Source organism: Pimephales promelas, chromosome 19, assembly GCF_988280905.1.
Source record: "Pimephales promelas chromosome 19, fPimPro1.hap1.1, whole genome shotgun sequence".
In the NCBI taxonomy this organism is placed as follows: Eukaryota; Metazoa; Chordata; class Actinopteri; order Cypriniformes; family Leuciscidae; genus Pimephales; species Pimephales promelas.
In genome coordinates, this window is record NC_142787.1 from 6025458 (window position 1) to 6045767 (window position 20310).

Here is a 20310-nt window from a genome sequence, read left to right on the forward strand (position 1 = left end):
TTAATTTACTTTGTGGGAGTGGGACACATGGTATGCTCTCGTGTACCAAATCAGCTACTTGTTGCATTTACCTTCTCATTCATTCTGAATTCAATGACCTCTAATTTGCAACAGTTTAAAAGGCACACACCTTGCTTTGATTTCATTGAATTGCCTTTGTATCTTTTTAAACTTTCATTGTAATCGCACTGAAAGAGCATGGAAAACTGTCTTGAAAATTGTCTGCTTTTGTGTTCAACAGAGGAACGTCATAGGTTTACAACCCATAAGAGTGAATTTCCATTTGCGAGTGAACTAGTCCTTGAACTCTTTTTGTCTCTAGGGAAAAAGATGTGCTCTTTACCGGATGTTGCCAAAGGACGTAACAACAAAAGGTTGTCAGACATGGGCCACTGCCGAGAAACACCATCCAACGTCTAGCCTAAAATCACCAGGTCAGTGCAACAGGAAGCAAGCCCTTATGTAATATGTATGACCTCACAGGAAGGCAACTGAACAAAGGTTTTGCGGGGTTTTTTTTTTTTTTTTTTGGATGCTCTAGACATACAGATAAAGGTCCACTGTGTCCCTTCCTTGAGGTTACAAAGACGCTTTGTTGTCACACTCCGGAGAGGAGGAGGGGGAAAGGGACAAGCATATGTATCAATTGTCTCCTCTGCTCAAGCTGCGTGGGCAACCTGTAGGTATTAGGCCAATCTGATTAAAAGTAAAAAGCTCGAACCCAGACCCGGGAATTGGGGGTGTTTTGGTGGCCTGTTTCATGCCTGTCTATCATGTGCTATAGGAGCTGAAGTCCTGGCAATGATAAGAAGGACGAACTTTGACTGTCAGCAAACTGAGCTATGGATTACCACACTTGAGCAAACACCGGGTGCGATCGGCCTTACTTTTACAAACATCCTTTAAGTCACACATTGGCTTCCTGATGCACGATACAACAAATGTCATGATATATGACAGGGTAAAAATAAACAAGCTGCCAAGTTTGAACATTCATTATTTTCCCCCTCCAAGCCTTTAAGAACCATTATACCTTATAAAATGAGGTTGAATAAGAAAATAAAATAAGAATAACATTTTCCCTCTTTATTTCTCTTTTATTATGTTTTATTCTGTAATTGAAGAGTTCAGATGCAAAAGCCTCTAAATGCCATTTGAAATTTTCTTCTTTAATGATGATTTTTATCAAGCTTGTATATTTAAGTTCAGTGATTTCACTTAAATGGCAATGCCATGTGGAAGAAGACAGTCGCTGCATATGCTTCCTCTGGATCCCAAGACTGCATGGATAAACTTTATTTTTAATGACGTTCCAGCTGATGAGGTAAAACATTGTCCGTTTGTTCGCTTCATTTCACTGAGAATTGTTTTGTAAACAAGACTGGATTTGCAGACGATTAAGAGTAAAGAACAGTGCTGTGCCGTCTATATGGATCTGATAGGAATTGTACAACAAACGGACTCGAACATGAATGGGGGAATTATTCCGGTTGCCATTTTACAACATTGGACTTTTTCAAAACAATTTCCCCCACGTACACCGACGAGTGAGTTGAAACTCATTATAATATGCAAAACTGTTATCCATTCACAGCAGTGGGCGTTTACTTCCAAGTCTTCAGAGCGAGACGCCCATAAAAACCGAGCGTTTTTCAGCTAGGCTCAAAACTTGGGTACAAAATAGCCTATTACTTATTCATTTTGATGTTTTTGAATGCAAAAACCAAGCGAACGTCATAAGTTGACCTCAGACAACAATATAATAAAATTTAAAAAGCCAGTTCATGACCCCTTTAAAATATCATATATTTTGAACTTTTTCTGTCATAGAAAGTTTGATGCAAGTCATGATGTATGTGAACTTTAGTTAAAAAGGTTTTGTTGAAGCATTAAAGAGCCCCTATCATAAAATTTGAAATGTTCCTATTTTTGTTTTGGGAGTTCCCAAAAAGAGTTTAACGTGCAGGCAAGGATAAAAATACACTTTATTTGTCTTATAATATGCATTTATTTTTTACCTGATTTGCTCAACGACTCCCAAATTATTCGTTCGACGATTCATTTTCCCAAACACCTCCTTTGAAAGACGCAAATCTGCAGTGATTGGTCAAATGACCCAGTCAGTTGTTATTGGTAAACCGTAGGCAGAGATTGTCGGCAATGGAACGCCTATAACCAGGATTATAGCTTGTCAAGTGTTGAAAATTGTATATAGTTTGAACAAACGTGTCAGAAAGCCAGAAAGCAAACTCCGTCAAGAGCAAGCTTTCCCGGCGAAACTCACTTTGCGGCAGCTTTTGAGGGACAGTGCTTATTATATAGAGCGTAGTCATATTTGGCTAAGTCGTTTAGGAGGTAATTGCCATTTTTCAATGAATGTCTTGTGAATATCAAAAACAAAACTAACTTTACCCCGCTTAGAAGCTGCGCGGAGTGTACACAACACACACAACACAATATAACTATATTGTGCATGCTACAGAAAACATAACAGCAAGGTGATAGGTGCTCTTTAATACAAAAACAACATTAATGCAAACATTGCGGTTATAAGCACATGGCATACACAGTTTAAAGTAGATTTTTTTTAAGTTTTCCTTTTAAGTATCTTAGACAATCTTATTTGTCATTTGACCACAGCATTTTGCTCTCGAAGTGGTACTTTCTCATAATAATCATACTCTTTTGTGACAGATGGGTTTCTAATCGCCTAGTTGTTGTTAATAGTTTATAAATGTTGACAATCATTTATTGATATGTCCTGATATGTAAGTTGTTGACGTCTGTAATGAGATTTTTGCTGCTTAGTTTCCATAAATGCACATTTTCAGGGTATATACAGTAATCCTTAAGTTTAATTTACTACTTTTTAATACCTTTTTTTATTACCTTCAGAATTTTTTTTAAAACCATCACGACACTGAATTGCAAGTGTTAACCAGCGACCTTTCTATTACACAGATTTTAACATTTATAACATACAAAAATGAATAGATTTAGAGCACGCATTCCATTTTTGTGTTTAGTGGATTGCATTTGCGACCGAAGTGCATTAGCTCCCATCCAGTTGACATTGATGTTTTTTTACACACCAAACAATAGAGGGAATGCATTGACATCACTTTCTCGCCGGTACAACCCCCCTCAACCTGACTGAGGGGCAAAAGATCTGTTGCGTGACTCGATTTAATAGGGGAAACTATTCAACGAAAATGCGACTAAAACTAACAATTTGATCAATTTAAATTAAATGTTGGACTCAATATAGTTGGACTCCTAACAACTTACTAAAGTTGATCCATGGATATTGACATGCAGCCAGCAATCGTGTTGCCTGACATTTATGTTTGCCTGATTTCAATAAAAGGGAAATAAAAGCAATATATAGATCTACATAGGCTAAAGCAAATTTGCCTGTGAACGCTTTATATAAATACAATATAGGTAGGTCTAAATCCCGGTGATCACTTATATCAGGGTTATATAGCCTCTATATATCGTCCAGCCACTGAATATGACGTCAGCATCAAACATAGACAGAGATGAAAGATCTTTGATTGTGCCCATATAAGCTAAAGCCCATATTTATACGGACTAACGCAAACACAAAATAGGACATCTGATAGTCTGAAAAAAAATAATACCTAATTTAAAAAAAATAATACCTCTCAGACTACATTTAACACTTTTAATGGCCTTAAATTTGACAATTTTGATTTATCACTTTTTAATACTTTTTAAAACCCCGTGGACACCCTGATTTTGGACGGAGGAGGAAGTTCTGAAATGTACAGCGTTTTTATAAAAGTGAATTCAGTCGTTTCAGGAAAATATGATTTCTCATGTTATGACCCCTTGAAGAATCTACCAAGACTTTCAGAACAGCTGTGGGAAAACATAGGATATAGATGAGGTTTTTAACATCCAGGAATTAGGAGTTTTTTGCAATGTCACACAACACTTCCACATTCTCCTTTAAACTCGGCTCCGAATGTTGAGAATTCCTCTGTGCTCTGAGCCGTAATGATGGAGTAAGCTTTTTCCACAGTGACGTTCAAAGGAATGCCGCAACAGGAACCAAATTTAAGTGGTGACCACAGCTTGAAATATATCTCCACTGCATGTCATTGCGGTATGGAATATGCTTGTGTAACAATTACTCAACTGAAGTTCGTTTGATTCAAGAGTCCCGAAGCTGATGAGATTGTTTTATGTCAAACTGGTGCCAATATACACATCACACCAATGAATGTTGGGGTAGATCTCAAAGCAGTAGTGATTACAAAGCGTAAAACAAGAGTCGTGTTTAAATTGCACCCTACACACGCTCGCACAACGGACGCACCACGAGAGCCTGTTAAAAACGGTAAAAATGCCTCAAGGGAACACTGTGAGGTCTGTAACCCAAGAATGCAGATCAGCCAGGTGTGTGTGAAGTGTTGGCTTCTTGTTGCTTTTGAGATCCATTCCTAGAAAAAGTCTTTCTATCCATCACAACATGTTAGGTAAAAATGCACATCTCTTTCTATCTAAATTACTTAATGTTGAAGTCACAAGCTTTTTTAGTTGAGAAGGTGATTAAAACCGGTCATGGAATGGTCATTGCCGTTTATTGTACAAATAAAATGGGTTGACAGTTTTGTCCAGTCATTCTGACAGTGGAATCAGATGGTAACATCAAGGTACTGAATGACTGGTACATTATTTGTACATATGGTACATTATTTGCAGGTACTTTAGCATTCTTCAAAAAAAGACAACACTATGTCGAACAATTTTCATGGCGTTATCAGAGAGCTGTTTGCTTTCTCTCTGTTTCTCGCTCTGTCTGGAAGCTGAAAGAGACGTGCATTAACCCTCTTGCTAACCCTCCTTTCGTCCCTCCACCAGAAGGGCTGAACACAGGAGCCCCCGGGGCAGCTGAAAGCACCTGCTAAGCAACGGATGCTTCTAGACAAAGGCACCTCTGTCCAGCCTCACAACAGTGGCCAGGCCCTTTCCTCCAGCTCGTCCAGCCCCGAGGTTTGCCCACTCAGAGTAGACTTTGCCCAGCCATATAATGTCTAACTGCAATCATTTTACTACAATATTGTGGGTGCTTGGCTTCAGATCTTTCTCAGAGTTGCCCCTCTTTTCCATCGACTTTACAGCTAAACAATAACATGACTATGTTTCTACATAATCCGCACGCTAAAAGAACAATATGTATCACAGTCTTACCTTCATTCCTTTGTTTAACTCTTCCAGCTACCTTTCAGTGAATGATTTTGGACTGGCCAATTCTTCAGCGTACCTTGAAATGCTGGGATAGGCTCCAGCATCTCTGCGACCCTGCGGAGGATAAAGAGGTTTGGAGAATGGATGGATGGATTTATATTTTTCTGTCAAGCAGGGCAGTGAGAATTGAGCAAAGCTGGTGGCACGAGTGTAAAAATTAACCTTTGGTATAATAAAACATTGGTACCTATCAACCGTTCTCTGAGATTTTTTTTCATGATAATCGAATGTAAAGAGTTTTATCTCTAAAAACTGTTTAGCGTACAACGAACACTAGTACTTGGGCATTTACTAAGTTAAACTAAATCGCTAGTTTACACTATCAAGACTTTAAAATAGCCCCACACTAACACAGTAACATAATGAGGGTCCATACATGAAAAACGAAGCATTGAAAACTTGGTAAGTGTACAGACCGTTTAATAAGAAGATACTTTATAAAGACAGTTCACTTTGTGTATACAGACAGGAGCCATCTTAGAAAACAGTCTCGATAAGTCAAACCACGAACGCCGTGCTGAGTGAGCTGAACTGTATGAAGTTCAGAGAACTTCCGAACCGTAGGAGCGGTGTTCGACTTATCGATACTATTTTCTAAGATGGCTCCTGTCTGTATACACGAAGTGAACTGTCTTTTATAAAGTATCTCCTTATTAAACGGTCTGTACACTTACAAAGTTCTCAATGCTTAGTTTTGCATGTAGGGACCCTCATTATGTTACTGTGTTAGTGTGGGGCTATTTTGAGCCTGGTTAGTGGTATAAACTAGCGATTTCTTTTTACTTAGTCAATGCCCCCATTACTAGCATTATACGCTAAATAGTTTTTAGAGATAAAACTCTTTACATTCGATTATCATGAAAACAAATCCCAGATAGCAAACTGACATTGAATCAACGTAGAAACATGACATTGAAACAACGTTGATCTTACATTGTTTTGCTCATCGAATTAACGTTGAACCAACGTCAGACGAGTCATTCTTTCAAAACTAACGGAAAATCAACTTGAAATCAATGCGTTGTTTCAACGTTATGAAAGCAAACCAATTTTCGATTTTCATTTAGCTTTGAAGAATGCCGCGTCTGACGTTGGTCCAACGTTAATTCGATGAGCAAAATCAACATTGTTTCGATGTCATGAGAGACGTCGTTTCCACGTTGATTCAATGTCAGTTTGCTGTCTGGGATCTCAGAGAACGATTGACAAGGTACCAATGTTTTATTAGACCAAAGGTTCATTTTGCACCGGAGTTCACCTTTAATCCGCGCCACCTGCGCACCACACCGGTCTCAAGTCCCACGGAGGAACTCCGGAAGGAGAAGTCACAACAGTGTAAAACATGTGCCAAATCAAATGTGTGTGTGAAGCGGACCCTGCAAATGAGTGGGAATAACGCTTAGAAGATGATTGGATGGAGTTGTCATTGAGGGACTGGCGCTTTACTTTCGTTTGGTTGTTCATTTTATGATTAAACTTTACGTTGATCGTTTGCAGGTTCCCGCCTCCCTCTTCCCTAAAGCCTTTAACCTTGTTACAAATATGTAATACATATTTTTGAGAACTATCAGTGCAAGTTACTTAGCGACACAAATTGTGTTTAATTTTTTGGGTACCGGCTTCACCACCAACACTGTAGCCAGGTTTTGATTACCATATATTTATGTGCTTTTTGGATATTGCATAAAAAAGTGCTGGATGGTTCAGAGCCATAGCAATTTTTTCCGTATTGTGACATATATTTCCAAGTGTAACGAGTTATCGAAAAAGAAAAACTGTTGGGTGGGGACTAAGTGGCAGTTTTATCAAATAAAAACGGAAAACTTTTTTTGCGTTTTGGCTGTTCATTTACATGACAACGGCGTTTTGTGGGCCTGGAAACGCAAAAACATTTAAAAACGAGTTTCAATGTGTACATTTTTGAAAACAATACTGCTACCAACAATACTGCCATCTCGATTTAAGCTACAAACACACACATTTGTAAAAATGGTGACATATTTTCTGTTCAGTCTATAGGCGCATAGTGTTTCTTTACAAAGTGACATCGCCAGCTACTGTAAATCATCATATATTACTGCCAGCTATAATATCGTGCAATTATTTCAGTAATTTAACTTAAAAGTTTAAACTAATATATTATAGACTCATTACATGCAAAGTGAGATATTTCAATCCTTTATTTGTTATAATTTTGATGATTATGGCTTACAATCATCAAAATGATAACAAATAAAGGCTTGAAATATCTCACTTTGCATACACTGAGCCTATATAATATATTAGTTTCACATTTTAAGTTGAATTACTGAAATAAGTGAACTTTTGCACAATATTCCAATTTTTGGAGCTTCCCAAAAAAGTTAATCCATTATATGCATAGATAAATTGCTCACAATAAGATCTATAACATGGACTCTGAAATATGTCAATTAAATCTTGTATGTATGGATACAAAAAAAATATTTGGTAACATATGTAATGTTATGTGACTTTGTGACTGATATCAGCTTACCAACATCTTCGCATAGCATCTGAAATGTTAAAGATAAAGATTGTCATCAAAATAATTATAGTCTGACATCCGTTCCCAAAAGTAAAGAATTTGCTGCTGATTCCTTGCTAACACAAGGTTCACGAGAGAATTGTATCTGCGCGCCTAAGCACAGTAGCTTCATGTGGCTAAATTCCATTTTCATTGATATTCTGTGACAATTTCTCTAGGAGAAACTGTTTTGCTCCTTTGAACAAATTGTATGAAAAAAAAACTCCTTCTGCAAATGTTTTTGCACTATTCCTTACATGTAGTGTCTTTGCGAAGCCATTTTAGGAGGATCCATTCCTAATAACTTGCCTCCACCTTTTTCTTTCCTGTCCATTAATTTATCATTTGGTTCTTTTACGGGAAACACGGTCTGCTTTCCTAACATATCAAAACATCAGCTGAATTGATTTCTCCACGGTTTCCCAAGTCATGTACATGGTCCTTCCACAAACTTTGGGCACAGGAGATCTGGTAAAAAAAAAAAAAAAGTGTGTGTGTGTGTGTGTGATGTGTGTAAGTGTGTGTTTGTGAGCCTCCTACCCCAGTGCATTAGTGAATCTACATTAATCTTGGCTGACACGGGCCAGGAAGGGCCTCTGAGAGAGCCGGGACTGAGCGCTCACACCGCCTGCTCAAATATTTATCCAGGATGTTTTTTTTCACCAGGGAAAAAGAGGCATGTCGCAGGTTAACTAGATCAAGATGAAAAAACTCATTCAGAGGGATGCAGAGGCTCACGGGACCCGCTGGGAAGAGCGCTCATCTTAGTGCAGATGTGGACAGGTGCGCAAACCCGGACTGCGAATTCAGTGCCCTAAATTACAACATTAATATTAGTGTAAACCGGCAAAATGTGCTATTTTCTTCTCGTCCACGCAACCCCCAAATCCTGCGCGCCTTTGCATTGTTTTTGTGTTATGCACCTGAATTAAAATATGACGGTATCCATCTGTCAGCACATGCCAGATGAAGTGCTTCCTAAAATAGCTGTTTCCAGGAGAGCGGTGTTAAGCACTGTAATCATTCACCTGACTAAATGCACCAAGGGTGGATGAAAGCACAAGGATGTGGGCATCAAGTGGAAATACCAGATGATTGGCCCAAATTAGTGGGAGTGCATTAAGCGTGATTGCTAATTGTGCAGTGATTGTTGGAACTGTTTGATCCCAGTGGCCGACTGCATGCCTGGTGGGCTTTTCCTGCCAGTGTATGAGAACAAAATACTACAAAAAATGTCTGGAAATGTGACTAGAAATGTCAGCATGTGAAGACGCAAAACATGCACACATAATATGTCCAGACAGAAGCAGTAAAATAAAGGAAGCCTTTTTGAGACGCTCATTTGAGCACATTTCTGTATACAAACAGAGCCATCTCAAGTCACTTCGGCCAATTGTGTCCTTTTACGAAGTCTTGATTTTGTTTTTGGGGTGTACTAGAATATGTTTCATGCTTGATTGTTCAAAAACACATCATTTTTCAAATATTTTTCATTACAGCTCCTCACTCCCCAGTCTGTCCCGAACACGTTGTTTAGTTCCGCTTTCAATGAAGCCCCCTCGTTCCGAAATAGGAAATGTGATTGGTTAGCTGGCCCAGTGTGTTCCTTCTATAATTGCGAGTTTTGCTCTATGTAAATATTAAGGATGGCGGCAATTTCCAACTAATTTGAGATTGATTCAGACCCTGACTATGTTAAAGGGATACTCCACTTGTTTTTGGAAATAGGCTCATTTTACAACTCCCCCAGAGTTAAACTGTTGAGTTTTACCGTTATTGAATCGATTCGGCCGATCTCCGGTTCTGGCGGTTCCACTTTTAGCATAGCTTAGCATACATCACTTCCGTACCCTGAGTGCAGCAGGCGTAATGATATGACGCAGCACCTGAAAATAGTCCCCAGCTTGGTACCTTCCAATGTGACCGGGACTAAGTTTGTGGTACGGCAGAAACATTTCTTGATTATTACTCAGGAATTAGAGTATAGTTCCCATCAGCATAGAAAATCGCAACTTTACATTTTCCGTCGGTTTTAGCGCACGATGTATAGAAGAGTCAAGTTTTAAATAGGAAAAATATCGAACCACTTAGGTTTTTTTTTTTTGAGAAATGCTAATGGTCTTGTGCACTTCAATGATGTATGCTAAGCTATGCTAAAAGTGGTTCCCGCCAGAACCGGAGATCAGCTGAATGGATTCAAAAACAGTAAAACTAAACAGTTTAACTCTGGGAGAGTTGTAAAATGAGCCTGTTTCCAAAAAAAAGTGGTGTATCCCTTTAACAAACAAGAGGATCATCCAGAACAGATTTCATGCACAGACTTTCAAGCACGGATTACACAGGACCTTTTTTTTAATCTTCTTATGCATTTTATATACAATGTTACACCATTTAATCATGGTATTTGTAAAAATACTATAATAAAACAAATATTAATCGATCACAAAACCAACCCGGTCTCATCGCAAGACGTCATATAACTGACGTTTTGGGACGTCTTTTGACCATACGTCAATATTCGCCTTTTTAGGGCCCCCTTAAACGTCGGTAGATGAGGTTATGGGATCCTAACTCTACCCCATACCTAAACCTAACCTGTCACCTAACTGACGTTTAAGGTAAAGCGTCAGTTGTATGACGGCCCGGGATCGCCATCTACCGACGTTTAAGGGGGCCCTAAAAAGGCGGATATTGACGTATGGTCAAAATACGCCCCAAGACGTCAGTTACATGACTTTTTGGGATGAGACTGTGTTAACAAAACCATGGTTAAATTTCCTGAGGGGCAGTGAACAGCCTTACATAAGCGAGATCTTACAAAAGCTTTAAGACTTTATCAACTCTAATGTTGGCTAGCAGGCGAGTGTAGCAACAACATAAAACGTATAAGAGGAACTGTTAATAGAAAACACAAATACAGATAATAAGGCATACTTACAAGTTGTGATCCACAAACAACAGATTGTCCCGACAAAGTGAAAAAGGGTTCTGGAAGCTGTTTTCCATAAAATATGCAGCGTGCAGATACATTTTAGGATTATAATCAGTGTTTGAAATAAATTTTACTTTTTTTTTTAAAGTTCGTAAGTCTTAAGAAGGTCTAACAAATGAGTTGTGGAAAAAACAGCATCTCTTTGACGTAGCAGCAGCTCAACCAGGCCTTGTCCGCTTTTTACATATTTCGTGGGCGGGATTATTTGAACGAGTAGCATTATGACTTCATAAAGCCCGGAAAAAAATGTTTTGTAGTCCAACCGAGCCGTTCGTTGTAGTTCTTGGAAAGTGGATTCTGTTAAATAAAAGATTTCCCTTTGGTGTGGAGCTTTTAACTTGGTAGATCTTTTTTTTACATTACAAACTGGAACACGTCCCATAAATCCTGATGTACTTGGTACATCAAAAGAAGGTTGGCGTCTATGCTAATATTTTTTTCTCTGTTTATCCCGAGGGACCCTCAATGGTGGACCTGCGCCTGGACCCATCCCGACCTTAAGGGCCGGCCTCATCGACACGATCCTCAACATCTCGTCTCCATACCGGCGTGATATCTTCGACTTCCAAACAGATGGAAATGGACAAAATTCTCTTAATCTTTCGATCCAGTTTGTTTTGTAATCACTGTTCCTTCGTTGACCAGAGGAGAACTGGCCCCCGACTCTTTTTATCCATTCAATCTCCTGATGGAGTTTTGGTTCCCTGCCAATATTGCCTTGCTTAGTTGGGGACGTTTAATATTCAACAATATTATTGATCTGTGTTGTATTACTTTCATGTTATCACTTATCTGTAATGTAAAAAGCGCTAAATAAATAAATGTGACTTGACTTGACAAACTAAATAAAGTTGAAAAGGTGAAAAGCATCATACCCCTTTAAATAAAGTTTGACATGACAAAGCTTGCTGATAATATGCACCTGCGAGGTTTGCATTTGTCACTTTGGCTGTTGCGAGTTCTCCTGAAAACAAATTGAATCATTTCCATCTCTGCTGCTCCCAGAGGTTTCTCTTCTGAGACATGATTGGTTTTATTTATGTTTTATGCAATCATTAACCGTGTCTCATCTGTTTCTCCTAATTATCCTCGTAGAGTAAATAATACACGGATGGAACAATTGTAGACATACACTACAGTAAGATTTTAGAGCTAAAATTAATGTCAATAGCACAACTAAGTCAGATAACCACAACGAAGTATATACATTGTACATGTCTGACTTTTTGAATTTTAATATCTCTTAATATGTGACACCGGACTATTTGGAGTAATAATAATTAGTAAATGTAATAACATTTAAATGAATCATTTGACACAGTGTTCTTATTGTGTACATGTATTGTACCCGGATTGTAAAAATACTGGGATGTAATTCCATCTGTAATCAATTTCTTTATTTACATCTATAAGTACACTGTCGACCCTTCCCCCTACATCTTAAATCACCCTTAAAGTAACACCAAGTAACTTTTCCTCTGCGGTCACCCTACAGGTTGGAAGTGGAATTGTCCATTACCGCTGTTGTAAATAATTTAGCTTAGTGCATCCTACCGTCACACACACGCTCGCTGTTTATCAGCACCGGCTTTGGAATGAACGATGTCCACAGACAAGGTAAAGTATGTTGCATGATTTCATGAAAGTATGATGTATTGCAACATCAGAAACGAATAAAAACAAAATAATGACTATTGTAGTGCTTGACGTAAAGCAAGTCAAATTTGTAGTATTCTTATGTCTCATTAGAACTACAGAAACGCAACCTGATCTGGCAATCTTACATAGTGTGGTTACAGCAGATATTGGACCGCAAAGCGAATCCAGAAGTGATAATCCCTTAATGAACCACTGAAACGATTTTGGAAACATTATTTTGAGGTAAGAAATCTTACTTGGTGTTGCTTTAAACCTACCATAGCAGGGGAGACCAGGGACAGTTGTAACAAGGGACGGTTGTAACACTTTGAATTCCTCCAATCAGAAACAACCTATAGTGATGAGACTCACTCTGCTCATGCTCAGGTAGTTTCCCGCCATTTTTTTCAAAAAGGGAGCTACAGTTGAAACTTTCTGGCAGAGTTATCAACAAAAGGTTGTTTTTGAGGTAAAAAAAATTACTTTTCTTTCTGATGTACTTTTTTGGATGCTGTTATAAGATAAAAAAATTGCATTAATTCAAACAAGTGTTATCCACAAGTTTCCTACGCCCCATGAGGCCTTGCGTCAAAAGTGGGCGCGACTTCCGGTTGGAAGTAAACAATTAAGCACGATTTGACATGCTTGACACTCATTCAACAGTTGACAGTCATTCAAGTTATAGCGATCCAAACTAGCTAACGATGTGGGAACACAACCTCAACGAAATTAAAAAAGGTGAAATAACAGTACCTTTACCCTCCGCAGTAGTTGATTGGGAGTATTTTAATAACTAATAATCAATACTCATCAAGGCATGGTGACAGACAGTTGTGCGAGCTGACAAACAATTAAAATAAAAAATACACACTTAGTCATTGTGCTTTGGAGTTTATTCAAAATTATAAATGAATGTGCTACTTGAATACATTAACTGGCACATTTGGTATTCTGTCAACTCAGGCTTTGATCCTGAGTTTAGGTGCAACATCAGTAGCGAACAGCCAATCACATGCTGATAAAAGTTTATAGAATATTAAGAATTTAAACAAATGTACACAGGAAGATTCGTCGTGTTTTGGGAGGTGATGGAAACTACAGTCGTTGGCAGGAACACTCTGATTTCGTTTTCAGCTTATGTTCAAAACAATCACGTTTAAGCCACTGAACTAGTTTAGTCAGGTTATACATACAACCGCGAACAGCACATGTTGTCCATGAGCTCAGTAACGACATCTCTCATAAAGATTTGCGTCTTTAAATAGTAAAATAATTCTCCGAAAAACAGCTAGCCTCTTCGCTAACTAACACACAAAATACCATTGGAATGCTACTTCCGCCGCCTCACCGGAAGTTTCACCCACTTTATTTTTTACAGGAGCGCCCCTCGGAAACTTGTGGATTAGAATCACTGTTTTTTCAGCTAAAAATAGAAATGGCTAACAAGTGTCAAACTAGCAGTCAAGCTAGCTCACATGAGATGAAAACATGGTTGGTGATACTGGGACGGTTGTAACGCCCAGTTTTATATTTTAAAAACTAATTAAGTTAAAAAAAAACTGCATAGTTTCCATTTAATGTGCAAATTAAAAGTAAAATGTGCACTGTGCATAGCAAATTAAATGTAAAATGTCATCATATGGCATTTGCCATGTGACCCTGCACCGATTCCACAAGAAGAGGAGTCAGGGATCAAAGACACTTCCCAGAGTTGGATACTGGATAAATTAATAGTCACAATAACATGACTGATACATAATATTTTCCATTTTGAGTAGGTTATATCGTTAATTCATTATGTAGCCTATATTTTAGATATGTTACAACCGTCCCTGACATACGTTACAACCGTCCCTGTAGACTGGGACGGTTGTAACAGTGGAGATACTACATTGAAATTAATTTTGCAACCTAACATATTTCATAAAACCACTTTAATACATTGTTTCAGCAGTAGACGGATTGAAGTTTATAATATAACAAATTGGATATTCCAGTATAAATGGTTTTTGATGTATTGCTAAAAATTGCAAAAAGTGTTACAACTGTCCCTGGTCTCCCCCACTAAAGGCGGGCGTACACGGTACGAATTCTGATGGTCGGAAGATCGTATGTCCAGGCACACGTTACGAGTGAGTTTATCCAAAAATCGTACGGAGGCAGTGATATACGGCACGATTTTACGACCTGCTAAATTCCGAAGAAATCGCACGAAGTTCCGCCCTAAAAATTTGAATAACTGCATATAAAATATTGATTCAAGCCGTGATTATTTTGCTATATGCTCGTTTTCAGCACCGGGAAAAGGACGTCCGGTCACCCTTGTGTGTGTGTGTGTGTGTGTGTGAATGAGTTAAAAAACGTAGTTACGGTTGGCTACACATTCATAAATAAAATTTCAAGCTCTCTTTAATTAGCCGTTTAATCCACCTCATGTGTGAGAGTTTGCAATTCATTTTGCTGCGAGAAGCTATCGCCGCTTGAGTGAGCTTGAGCGCGTTGTGAGTGAGGGCGCGGGTGCCAGATCCCGTGTTGTCAGATCCACATAATGGAAAGGTGACAGTATCTGGACTCGTTTTTTGGATTAATGTCACACTTTAGGAAGTTATTAAAGTGGTTCCTAATATATTTATCTTATTTTCAAAACACAAGCTTTGAACTTATTTTGGATATTTATATAATTTCTTTGTTTTTGTTAGTTTTTGCTTGTTTTTCGTAGCAATATCTGGCAACATTGTTCTGTCGGCATTAATAAAAAAAGCTTAGGCTGCAGACAAACTGTAATTGCTTTTAGGAACATGCAAACGTAATGATCATCGTGATGTGAGAATCTGTACGAAATGTATAGCACTATCAAAAACAATATCATAGCCTACAGTTGTTTCAGAATGAAATATGCCAAATACTCAACGCATTCTCACCCCAAGGCGTCACCTTTGACCATGCTTCAATATTTGACGTTTTAGGCGCCCTTTAGCGTCACTTACATGACGCGATCCTACGGCGTCATCTAACTGACGCTAAAGGAAAGCGTCAGTTAGAGGACGCGGTTAGGTTTAGGTGTGGGGTGGGGGTAGGGTACACGCGATCCTAGGGCGTCATCTAACTGACGCTAAAGGGCGCCTAAAGCGTCAGATATTGAAGCATGTCCAAATTCTTCCCAAGGCGTCAGTTAGGTGACGCCTTGGGAGTGAGAATGGGCTGAAATACTGGCCATAGGAACACGGCAGATGCTGTTTAGTTAACCTTTCACAAAGTCATCATAAAAACATTAATTAAAGCAGTGTTTCTAGTAGTCCACACCATTTTCGTCTTTCTTCTCTGGATTTCCTCAGCTGCTGATTGGTCAAATTCAGATAGATTGACAAATCGGCTCATTCAACCGCATACACCTCACGAATGCAAGCCGACAGCTCCCGAACTTTTTCGACATGCTTAAAAATTATCGGAAGGTCGAGAGGTGCTCGGCTCAGCTCGTATCTTCCTCGCACACGATACGAGCCGCGACATGCGAGCATAACCGATTACACGCGATTTCCCCCGAGTGAAAAAAATCATCGGCGAGCTCGTAAAACAGCAAAAAATCGCACCGTGTAGGCTACGCCCGCCTTAACTAACCTTATTCGTATCACACCTCATAGCAGCAAAAGTGTTTTGCAATGCAACATGAACACAATAAATATGTTGTATAAAACAATTTTTTTTTTTACTTCTTACATAATTTCATAGTTACAGACATCTAAAATTGGCCTCTCTCTCGTTCTCTCTCTCTCTCTCTCTCTCTCAGGAAGAAAATCATAAAATTAACCAGTTTAATTCCACAGTTTACTTTTGAGGGATCTAAAATGAGTTGAAACTGGTGTAAATTTGAGTTTGAGGTACACAGGCCTGTCAACAATAAATTAAAGTGTACTGTATGGATTTCATGCGACAATTCATGATGTAAATAGTCACATGACAACAGCTGTCAAATCTCAGTTTCCTCTGGAAAAGTATGCATGTGTACAAAAATGTAAAAACCTTTTCTTATTACAAATTCCAAATGTGGAACAGGGATCATGCCTAGTCATGGAATAAAATGACCTTTTAAACCAGACCAACAGAAATCTGCTTACTCTGCCATGATGAATTGTCCTAGTCTAGTCCAGAGTTTAATGAACTGTTTTACTGGAAGACGACTAAAGTTAATCCAGGACAAAATTGAGGGCTAAATTAAACCTATCAGGAGGCAGGTTGAGGTTCAACTTCAGATTAATGTTGTGTTTCAAAAAAAGAAACATGGATTACTCACACACACAAACTTGGTTTCGCTAAACTTTCATACGTAATGGTTTTTATACTGTAAAAACTGTATATTCTTTCCCCTTACACTAACACTACTCCTAAACCTACCCATCAGACAACTTTTTGCATTATTACATTTTCAAAAAAACATAATTTAGTACGATTATTAATCCATTTCTCTTGTGGGTAACGCGTAAAGCGTGTACTATATCTTGTAAATATATATGTACACAGTTTATTTATATTACTTAAATGTATAAATACACTAACAAGGGAATTTGTTTCGGTTATACTTCATTTTAATGTGAAATTATAAATGTAAGTACTGAGTAATATTAATAATCAACATGTACTTACTACATAATTAGGGTTAGGGTTTGGTTTAGTTGCATGTAATTATGCATAATTTACTGTTATTACTATAGTACATGTAAGATGTGTAACAGGGAGACTGTAAAATAACGTATTTCCAGTGGGGTTTTTTTTGTGTCAGGCAAAAAACAAAACAACAACAACAACAAAAACATGGTTCATACCCTAAATATCTTTAAAATGTCCTAAAAGTGCTTTCTTGAATTCAACATGTGCAGGGAAACTTTATTACAAATAAGTAAACTGCTAAACACTCTTATCACCCTCAACACAAAACAGGGACAGTTAACATTCAAATTCCATCATATTTCTTAAGGATTTATTTGCATGCTCACGTTTTATTTTCTTCTCATTATTCCCACAAGTAAACAAAATTCCTTACCTTCCAGTTGTTTCATTTATTGCTGTGAATGAGGTCTTTCATGGTTTTGTTTTACACAGAGGAGTAAGATTGTGCTTTCAACAGGAGGACAGGGTCATAATTCAACAAATCAGTGTGCGGTGGAGTACGAAGATAGACGACAATTATTTGGCTGAAGTGTAGCCGTTGCTGAAGCCAGATCAGGACATTTACAGGTTATATTACTTTCTACTGGCAAAGGATTCAGGAATTGGGCCAGAGAACGGTCATTTAGAAAATTACTGTTTATTGCAAAATAACTTGTTTGTGTTTGGATTTGTGTTTAAATTGTGTTGAACTTTAAATCTTTGACTTTTAAATGAAGTCAAATGGCCTATAAACCATATTTAAAGAGAAATGTAACATTGGTTAAAAAAATATCTATCTATCTGTCTATCTATCTATCTATCTATCTCAACAAAAATACATCAAATGAAGTATTACGCAGGGAGTTGTGGGAATGTACATGAATATTATGGACATACAATTAATTTGGAACAACAATGAACACCTTTTTTCACTGTAAATTATACAATGAGTTGTTCTTTTTCACTTTCAAAAACTGTAAACTGTAAATTTAATCCATCCATCCATCCATCCATACATACATACATACATCCATACATCCATATCAAGATTTTCGAGTAAAATGTATGAATGCATGGGAGAATATGCAGTGGTTATACACTTTACAATAAGGTTCATTAGTTAACATTAGTTAATGTATTAACTAACATGAACTAACAATGAGCAATACATTTGTTACCGTATTTATTAATCTTTGTTAATGTTAGTTAATAAAAAATACAGCTGTTCATTGTTTGTTCATGTTACTTCACATTGCATCAATGTTAACAAGTAGAACCTTTGATAATATCGTCTTAGTAAATGTTGCAATTTACATGAAGATTATGTTCATTCTTAGTTCATGTTGACTATAAGGTCCTATTGAACCCAAGTGTTACCATAACAGTAAACATTGTAACAACGGTGCACTCAAATCTGTTTCTCAACATCTGTCCATGCAGCCGGGGAATATGAGCAGAATATGAGATGTATTTACAGGACAGCTTAAAATGTTCCACTCCGTGTTTTTGTCATCTCGATCCCGAATGAAGGCATGCAGCCTTCCAATTCGGAGAAACCGTTACGTAGCTGGACGCGCTGTGTTTCTAAGAAAGAGAGGGAAGAAATGTGGAGGGGAAGTAGTTGAAGGTTTAAAGAATGTGATTGTGTTTATTTGCGGGCTGTGTGTGGGATGCAGGAAGCCCCGGGGGCCCGGCCTCTCTCTGTTTGTTATAGAGTGAAGAGGAAACTGTTGGCGGTCTCTGTCCTCTAAAACTGGGATGGAGCCGTTCTGTGGCATGTTTGGTCGTTTTTTGGTTTTCAAGGAAAGATTCGAGCTGTCTCTCAAAAATTTTGCAAACACAAATGTGTTAGAAGTGCTTTTGCAATCACTCTTGCCTGGCAAAAAATGAAATTGCAAAAATAATGACTGTTTTCAGTTTCGGTTTGGTACTCAGGCAAACAGATTTGACATTTTTAGGGGAATTAATCTGGGATTGTATAACATTTCTTAACATTGAAAAAAATACTTCACCTTTGAGTCTTGGGTCTTTAATCATACGCAATTTACTTCCAACAATTTAAGCAAACCAAAGCGGTAAGAATGCTGTTCCATCATTAAAGAATAACTAGGAACAAATGAGTAAAGCACTCCACTGTAAAGAAATATGTTCATGATTTGTAATCACAACATTTTTTCTTTTGTCAAAACAACTTAATTTCTGTAGTTCACGTAAGATAATATGTTGAGTTTCTGATGATTAAATCATTCTCCTTACTTTCTAAAAAATGCTGGGTTGTTTCACCTCAATTTTGGGTCAAATATGGACAAAACCCAGCCTTTGTGTTAAATCTTTTAATTACATTTTTAACCCCACATTTGGGTTTGTCCGTATTTGACCCAAAATTGGGTTAAAACAACCCAGCATTTTTTAGAGTGTATTAACTCTAAAAATTTTAAGGCAACCTGGTTACTTCATTTTTTTAAGTTATGCCAACAATATTTTTTACAGTGTAACTACTATTAACTATATCAAGAAACTCTGATTAACGAATTAGTAGTTAATAGTACTAGTATGTGGTAGTTCACTATTAGCTAATCAATAATTACTATTTTTTTCATACCTCCCAGAGGACTACTACATACAGTACAGGTTCATTATGAACTTGAATAATGGATAATGTATAATTAGTTATAAAGTGGAGATCTTAGTAACCCACTAGTAATGACTCAAGTGTTACAACATATTTCTAAAGAAAATCCGAATTATTTGGATCCGTTTTCTAAAGTGAAGATAATGGTAACACATTAATGACTCTAGTGTTACCAAATCCATTGGAAGGAATTAGGCTACTATCCAAATCCTTACAAAAATCTCAAAAGCTTACAATGACTACGTTTACATGCAACCAATAACCCGTTCAAAACCGGGATATTAGCAATAACTCGGGCACAAACAGCCATGTAAACACCGGCAGAAACCTGAATATGCTCATATCCCGGATTTTAAAAACCGGGATATTATACCTGGGGTACCCCTTTTCTAACCCGAATTTTTGGTCATGTAAACGCTTATCGCCATATCCCCATAGTGATTTGTGTTCTGCGCATGTTCTACTCGCAAGGAATCTTAGTCTTTTGAGTAGAAAAACTTATTGGCGCATACAAAAATCCGCGTGCAGTATACTGGAAGTAAATATGTCGAGACCAGGCGAGACGCTGGACAGCATACTTTT

At 37.8% G+C, this 20310-nt stretch overlaps 1 long non-coding RNA gene across 1 annotated transcript; it reads left to right on the forward strand.

The window, feature by feature from the left end:
- Positions 1-250: 250 nt before the first annotated feature.
- Positions 251-11557, forward strand: LOC120461947 (uncharacterized). Its single transcript, XR_016147669.1, has 5 exons — positions 251-434; positions 4894-5022; positions 5248-5348; positions 8489-8605; positions 11271-11557. It is a non-coding gene; the product is annotated as an uncharacterized LOC120461947 (long non-coding RNA).
- Positions 11558-20310: the final 8753 nt, after the last annotated feature.